This window comes from Colobus angolensis, unplaced genomic scaffold (assembly GCF_000951035.1).
Source record: "Colobus angolensis palliatus isolate OR3802 unplaced genomic scaffold, Cang.pa_1.0 Scaffold838, whole genome shotgun sequence".
NCBI classification, from domain to species: domain Eukaryota; kingdom Metazoa; phylum Chordata; class Mammalia; order Primates; family Cercopithecidae; genus Colobus; species Colobus angolensis.
Window position 1 is genome coordinate 209376 of NW_012122243.1, and position 8718 is coordinate 218093.

At 44.3% G+C, this 8718-nt stretch overlaps 1 long non-coding RNA gene across 1 annotated transcript; it reads right to left on the bottom strand.

Annotated features, from left to right (window-relative positions):
* Positions 1-1023: 1023 nt before the first annotated feature.
* On the bottom strand, positions 1024-6918 carry LOC105503175. Its single transcript, XR_001000441.1, has 3 exons — positions 6499-6918; positions 2839-2961; positions 1024-1393 (listed from the first exon to the last, which is right to left on the bottom strand). It is a non-coding gene; the product is annotated as an uncharacterized LOC105503175 (long non-coding RNA).
* Positions 6919-8718: the final 1800 nt, after the last annotated feature.

Here is an 8718-nt window from a genome sequence, read left to right on the forward strand (position 1 = left end):
ACATTTTAATCGCTTCCTTAGCTGCTTATAACCTCTAGTTAGGCATGAATAAAAGAATCTGAAATTGGTATATTTCCCCTTCCTGCTGTGTTAACCAAAAATACTATTTGACTTAAAGATTAAAGAGTCTTTTTCCTGAAAGTTTTTGTTTTTCAATGTACACTAGTTCTTTTAATGAAAGAAACTGGTTTTAGCCATGTTTCTAACCAATTTCCTAATTATATAACTAGACACCATGAAGTCCTTCATGGTTTTATTAATAATATTCCTCCCCAGATATAGTTCAGGGGGCAGATTTTTTTAAGCCAGTCAAATTTAGCATTGGGGGTTGGGGGAAGGTGGTATGTCAACATTAGTGAAAGGGGCAGATATTTTTGATGCCTAGAAAAGTATATTATTTCCCTTAAAAAGGAAAACAGATATAAATACCATTACAAAATTTCAGCCTGTATAAACAATCCTAGATATAGTAATTGGCCTATTATAAAAAGGTTTTTCTCTGTTTTTAATTTAGCCTGCATATTCAATGTGGCTACATAGCATCAGAGGATTGAATCTTTTCTCATAGATACAAATTGAACCCAACTTTTGTTCTTCAAGAATCTTTGATTCTTAAACACCACTGGGTTTTTGAAAATGAAAAAGCACATGGGTAAATTATCAAATAAATAATCCACAATAAAAGAGAGCCCTCCATTCCATGTGAATCCCTGCAACAGCTGCAAAGCAAGCAGCAAGCCAACCTAGGAAAAGATTACATGAAAAATGGAAAGGTACCTAAGGCTCTGAACCAGGAAAAGACCCCCTGTGCAGGAGCTCCTGGCCTCCAGGACACTACAGTGCTCCACACTGGGCCCAACTAACTTCTCAGCAGAGCACTGGAACCAGTTGCCAACCACCAAGTCTTCTACTCAGAGTTTGGTCGTGTCTGGCAGTAAATCATCCAGCAGAAAACACATTCCCCCCAGCATGAAGGCAACAAAGAACTGGGAGGCAAATGAGGACGGTTAAGCAACATGCTAAATGCATGCACGTCAACCACAAACTAAAATGACATCTACAAGAACTGTGCAGGACACCTTTGCAGATCTAATTCTCAGAAAGAAGCTATTTTAAGGGTGCTGAGTATGGCAAAATGGTATTTCTCAGCTCTACCAATGCAGTCCATAGCACTAGAAGAGGCAGGCTCAAAAACTCAGCAGAGGAAAATAAAATTGTTTCCATATACCAAATTTAAAGAAATTGCTGTCTACTGCACAAAGTTCTTACATGTAAAAAAGGTTCAGGATTACAGAGGAAAGTATTCTTTTAAAAGAGATAACATTACCTCCTTATCTTCAGAATCTCCTCCTTCCAATAGCCAGTACAGTAGCTCCATTATGAATTGTAGACTCTTCAAGAGAAAAACAGGAATAGTTAGCTTCGTCTTTTGCACCACTTCCTTCCTTCATGGAATTACAATTTAATTACCAATACTCCAATTGATTTTATTCCTAGATGATACATTTCTCAAAAAGCATGCTCTTTAGCCATTTCCACTAGAGAACGTTTAATACAACCTTCTCAATTAATCAACCAAAACCCATTACTGCTGAAAGGACATGTTTTCTTCATATTTTCAAGAGTGGGAACCCCCTACATCTATTTTACATAGAAAGAATATAAGAATTTTAATACATTTGAATACCTTTAATATACATGAAATATGAATCTTAATAAATGTGGCCGGTAACAGATATAAAACTCAACCAATCTGCATATGTGTTTAGATTTTCCCTACATTTACCCTTAGGAGGAAAAAAAAAATCACTCAATCCTCTTATGTTTTAAATTCAACAACTTTATACATGGTTTAAAACAAAGTAAAACAAAAAACTAAGCTTAAAGGCAAACAAAAAGGAATCCGATTGCTCACCGCCTAACACTTTCTTTATATTTGTGTTGTGTTTTCCAAATCACTGTAACGCTTTAGCTCTCAGTCATACATGAAACCCAATTTCCATAAGCAATCAGTAATAGGAAAACACAAGGATGTTATTTTAAAATTATTATATATCACTTCGTATTAGTTAAAAATCACTGTAATGCCTCGGAAAGTATTCAGAGAAACATTTATTTTACTGGAGGCTATATTAACTACTGCCTTCTGTAAAATTAACTTTTTATTTTTTCGATTACAAGAAGCCATTTTTTTTATTTAATAAAGTGTTCTGAGTCAATAAATTCAGTTCCTAGATCTGACCACTAGACAAATATTCTACAAAACAATTCTTTCTCATAGCTTTTCTTATCTGCCTATATTCAGCAGTCTCTATTTGATGAGAAATGACAAGTTTTACATACCTGTGTGTACTCTGTCACTAAAAAAGTTTGGTACCCCTGACTGGAACTGATATTCCCACTAAATTTGTTCTTAAAGGAACTAGATAATTGAAACGATTAAAAACTCTAATTAGGCATAAACAGGTTATTTCTCTTAATAATTCTATTTGTATAAAATATCACAACCTTCCCTTTGATTTTTATGAAAAGCACTGAGTTTATAAATTTTACTGTCCAATTATACCATTAAAAAAAATTATTCAAAGTAATTCCATGATAAATAGTAAGTAAAAATGAATTATTCAGTTTTATTTCATGAATCTAAAATTTTTCTATTTATGGTACCCTTGTTTAATGAATTAATAAAAATTTTTAATGATCAAAGGCCTCAAGTAATTGACATTCTCTACATTTTGTACTTAGCCTCTATTATCAATATAAATACTTCAGTAAAACCAACATTGATGCTATTTTGGACTGACTCCACGTACAAGCAAACTGTGTGCAGACACTCACTTGCAGACGAGCCTTGGGATGTGCAAGGACAAATTTCAGCCAACATGTGGAAGAACCCCTTAGTTCAGAAGTGAACTTAGCTGACAACATCCAAATGTATTACGGAAACATCACACTTACCACCTGCACAGAAAATGGAAATGATTCTGTTTAAGGAAACACAGAAAACTAAGTAATACTTTTGGGATATTAGATTCGAATATCCAATTTTCTCCAAGGTATCACTCCATATTATGGCAAATAAACAAATAAAAGCTGTATCAAGGTGTGGAATATCATTAGCCTGAGAAAAGACTAGAAAAATGGATTATATAAATGACAACTGCAGGAGAAAATTACATTCTCTTCTCCCGAACAAATGTTAAGTGCATGCTTACTAATAAAGACTTAAACTCAAAGTACATTAGAATATACTGGTTTTCAATTTTGAAGCATCTAAGTTAATTTGCTAAGCTAAATTGGTGTTTAGGTATACTACAGCTATAAAAACACTGCAGATTTATGCAGAAATAAGTCTTCAGCATCACGCTTCGGAGTAGTACTATGAAAGCAAACCAGTCATTATTGAAAAAGGAAAAAAGAATTCCTAGATTTGACATGTTCTTAGAGTTGCACCAGCTGCTATTCTATTAAGAAAAATTATTCTCTATACACAGCTAACAAATATACCAAAAAGATGTTAAAATACAGGAGTCAACACAAAAGAGATATTGAAGAGAAATATACAAAGATAATGAGATACTACCACTAAAAACAGGCTGTACTATCCCAAAGTTAAAACATTATTCCAAAGTATGATGCTATGTTCATAATCTATTGTGAAGAGTATATTTAATTCACTCAGGATTACATGATTTAATTTACTTTCCTGTTATCAACTAAAGAACATTTTTTCCTAAGATTTCTAGAATGTATACATATAGTAATAATTATTGAGTTATTCGTTAAAATGGACAATTAGTTCACATTCCTATTTCATCTCTTTTAATGCAATATATCAAATTTGAAAATAACACATGGATAACACCATAAGAATGCTCATCATAGCTGCCAGAGGGGAAAAAACTTTTTGATTGGGGGTGCTATGGGAGATAAATAAAGCAATTATCTCAAAATTAGTGGTCTTGTTTTAGTTTTAGCAAACAAATCTACATAAGTCTTTCTTTTAGTTTACTATGTAATTCTAACCAGCTAATTATCCTTGGAGTCAAGAGTGAGCTGTGACTACACCTGGCTTTTCCGAGCATATGCCTGTGGTCTCCTCCACTTTCATTTCCTCTTTCTACAATGAGTTTTAATATTAAAGAAAAACATACACACTTCTTACATACACACTGATAGACAGCCAGCTTCCAGGAAATCATGAGCTACAAAGAGAGGGGAAAATCTTAATGCAATACTTATGTTAAAAGGTATTAGGTGCTGGGTAAGCCAAGGGTAATATAATCAACAGCATCCATCTTGCCAGTATTTTTGCATTCCAAGATTTGGAGTAAAGAACAGTAATATTATTTTAGTGGTCACCCAGGTTATGACTCAGATCCTTAAATGAGTAAGAGACTAAATGCACTGTCTTCACTTACTCATCAATTCAAATGCACAGAACAGTATTTTGGAAGAAATAAAACAGTTTTCTTCTATTTTTAGAAAAAAAACAAGGCATTCCGTAAACATTGTAGCTAGGTACTTGATATGAAAAAGAAATTGTTTTAGATCATTAAGGCACCCCAGGAGACTGTTTCTTTTCCAAAAAAACGAAATAGCATAAATTTCTCAAATATTTACTCTTACTACATTCCTGTTCCTGCACATTAAGCATGCCTTCCTCTACAGATTTATTCTGAACACTAATAAGTGTTTGCTTAATAAAATACTGCTCTATTTTATGCTTTTCTTTCAAAATTAGAAACCATTATTCCACAAAGATAGAGCACAAAGAAAGCCGACACAGGCATTACCAAAAAGCCACAAGTAGTATTAGTACATGCCAGAACACTTAACATTAAACTATCATTTCTCTCTAAAACTTCTGTTGCCAAAGTGCTCACAAAATCTGGAAGCTCAAAGACAGGTTTCAAGTGCAATTAAATTCTCCAAAAGCAAAACTGTACAAAAATATGCCGCCCTTCTTATGTCACCATTTATAGACAACATTTTCTCAGGATCTTAATTAAGATAACGATGCACACCTGTGTCAACATTCTCTGGCAAGACAGCCTTATCAATCATAATCCTTTAAGTACACTCCAAAACAGCAAAGCGATATGACAGAAGCAATCTGTTGCCTTTCCTAGTGTTGGTGTTGTGTCTCTCCCACAAGAATGATGAGATCTTTAAAATACAGCAGACCTACTTTTATGAGTCTTTAAAGTTTTAACTGTAAATAGCTATTACACTAAATAAACAGGAATAACCTCTTTTGCACTTGACTGAAACAATGACAACTGTACAGCCAAAACTTGAAGAACAAGCTCTAGGGCCATGTCTTGGCAATACAACTGCGAATCCTACTTTAAAGCTTTAAATTTTAAGAGTTATGCGAAACTGGATCCGTGCAGACATGACAAACCAATAAACCTTTAGGAAGTTTTAAAAAGAGACGATTTAATAGTCCTACGTTAAAAACAACCCGAGCAAACTTATCCCTAGTGTAAGTTTAAATGTTTGGAAAGATACAAATGCAATAGAAAGCAAGGGGAGAAAAAGTCTTCTTGGTAACCTGGGATGGGAGGGATACAGATCCCACCTCTGCTGGAAGAGAAAGCTTCAGAGTCAAGGCACCAATTAAACTACCGCTACCAAGTATGCAGCTTTCCAAACGGAAAAGCTGATGAATAGGAAGTAAGAAGGAGGGAACAGTGAAACAAATGGTCTCCACTATCCAGACAAAAAGTTAAAACCTCGTGTTTACCAGCAAAAAAATGAACGCCTTCATATAAAAACGGAGAAAACCCGCCAGATGCTATCTGCATGCAGTCTGCCTGCTAATCATGATCCGCCCTTCCCTTTCTCATATTAAGACAATTCTATCTCAGACGCCGGGTGGCCGTGGCCAGCTGAGCAGCAGAGCCATCAATGTGCAAATAAAGCAGAAAATAGAGACATCCTTAAGAAATGAGTCTTAAATTTGACATACAGCGGAGGTGACAACCACGGCAACAGAACCATACATTCTAAATGCCTCAATATCTTGCAGGAGTCTCTCCAGTCCTTGACACCAAAAATAAGACAGTACAAGAAAAGGGGTTAAAAAAATTAAAAAAACAACCAACAAACAAGCCGCCGGGATGGGGGGAGAAAGAGCGGGACGGCCGGAGTGGCAGGATGATGTAATGAGGATGTCTGTGTGACAGACTCGGGTTCTCGGTGGCACAAACCTCCAGGGCTCTACTCCGGAAAGCCGCGTCCCGGACGAGAGCCACAGCGACTGAGTGGCCACGCGTGGACTGAGGGGCCACGCCCACGCGCGCCCGCCGCGGAACGCCGACACCCAGAGAGGCTCGTTCTGCGCCTACGCGGCCCGAGGCCCAGGCCCTCGCCCACGGGACCTCTGGTCGCGCGCGGGGCACCGCCGCGTCCGTCCGGCCCACCAGGGGACGCGGCTCGAGGGGCGGACGACACGGCCAGGGGACCTGGCCCGGGCGGGGGCTCACCTCTCACCTCTCCTCCGCCGCGCGGGCGCGCGGGCCGCGGACGCTCCCTCGTGGCTGGCGCGAGCCCCCGGCGGGCGGCGCGCGCGGGCCGTTACCAACCGTTAGCGCCAGGGGCTGCGGCTGCGGCGGGCGGAGCCGGGGGCGGGCGCTGAGGGGCCGTGGGGCTGCAAGAGGCGGGAGCGAGGGCAGCAGGGAGGGGACGCTGCTCCCGGGAGCTCCCAGCGAAGACTCGGGCCTACTGCGAGCCCGGGAAGAGGCCGCCGGCGAAGCCACCACTGGCCGGCTCCACGCTGCCCCAGGCTCGGGCCGCCCGGGGCGTTCCGCCTCGCTTAGGCATTGGCCGGCTGGAAGCCACCTCGGCCCAGCTGTCCCTGCTGCCGCTGCAGCCAGCTTCCCGTCTCCATGACAATAGCGCAATCGAGGCCCCGCCTCGCCCCGCCCCTTTGGCGCCGAGACTAGCAGGAAGGCGGCATTACGTCACCGGAGGCGGAGCCCAGAGAGGCCAGGGCCCAATCATAGGTGAAGGAGGTGTCAGGCACTGGGCTGGGCGGACCCAGGATTTCTCGGAGAATGCAGTCTGAACCGGTCAGTCCTCTTGGTGGGCGGTGTCTGGGGGAGGGGAGCGGACGGAGGGGAGGAGACAACGCGTGTGCACGAGGGCGCACTGCCGAGCGGGTGCCGGTGCGGCGGTTGGGTTAGCGTGAGCTCGCCCGTCAAAGTCAATGCGAGAAACTTTGTATATAGTTATGCTTGGGCTTGCGTGTGGCCCCATTATGCGAAGTTCCCGAAATCCCGAGCTTCCGCGGCGTGCCCAAACCTGCGCCATCCTCTGTCCTGGTTCACCAGCGCCCCTGTCTGTCCCAGAGTTCGAGTGCGTCCGTGGCTTGTGGCGGCGGGAGGTGGAGAGGAGAGGAGAGGGTCTGTTTTGTATTCTAACTGTGTGGCCGTCGTGGGCAAGGGCTCTGCCTCTGACTCAGTTGTGTGTGTTTGCCTCGCCAGCGCCTCGCTGAACAAACATTGGGTGGGTTGGGCACTGCTCTGCCCAGTGTTTGCAGTGGAGCGTGGGCGGGTGCGAGAGTGCGTGCGAAGGGGAAGGCGACTTAGTTGAACAAAAGGGAAGGGGACCTGCTCCCTCCACCACCACCGACTTGGCGGTGCGAGCTGCGTGCGATTGGAAAGCCGGGAGAAAGAGGCAGAGAGGCGTGGGAGTGGAGCTGGGGACGGTCCCGAGAGCTCCTCGGGTGTAGCTGATTCTCTGGCAGTTCTTGCCCACCACCCATACTCTAGAAAAAGGCTACCCCGGTAATTCCAGGAACCAGTGTCTTTTCCCTCGCCGTCCGGCGGCGTGTCGGTAGAAGGAAGGCTAGCCGGAGACGTGCAGACGTCTGAGGCCTGTCTCTCGCCCACCTGCTGCTGCCGGCGCAGAGGGGCAGTCATCCCGGACTTCCTGCACCCTGGGCGCGGGCCATCCATCGGCTCTCCCAGAGACTTTCATTCCGGATCTCCAGCTGGCTCTCGACCTCCCTGTCTTGGGGAAGGCGCCAGAGAGAGGTGGGCAACGAACGGCCTCGGAGCCCAGCCTGCCGGAGAACAAGAAATCCGCTAAGTCCGCAATCTGCTGTGGCTAGGAGAGCGCAGAGCGTTCGCCGGCGCACAGCCCGCGGCCTTGTTGCCTTTGTGCTTCGGGGCGGCGGGACCCGCTGCAGGGCCGGCCGTGCGTCGGGACTGCCACTCTGCCCCAAGTTAGCAGAAGAGGAAAGTTGGAAGAGATCGGCGCTCCTGGGATGTGATTGTCATCCTGGGGCCGGCGCTCGAGAGTCTGAGAGAAAGCGAGAGAGAGGGAGAGACCGGGGAGGGGAAAAGGGGAGGCAAAGAGGAGGGGTGAGAGGGGGGCCGCGGAGGGGAGGCGGGCGCTAGGGAGGGGCGAGAGGAACGCCAGCGAGCGGGAGAGGGAGCCGGGGAGGAAGAGGGAGAGGGCGAGGCGCGCCTGGCGGCCGGGTTGGCTGCGGCCGCCCAGAAGCTCCTGCCAGTCCTCCCACCTACTACACCCCGGGAAGGAGGAGCTTCGGGCGCGCACAAGGCGTCAGAATCCTCAATTTCCAACTTAGCATCTTGGCAGGACCTTTGCAAAGCCAAAAGCAGAGCCCCCCGGTGCAAAGAGCGAGGGGAAAAAAGAGAAAGCAGCAAGGGAGGGGAGGGGAAAAAAGCCCAGCTGGGGCGAGCGAGG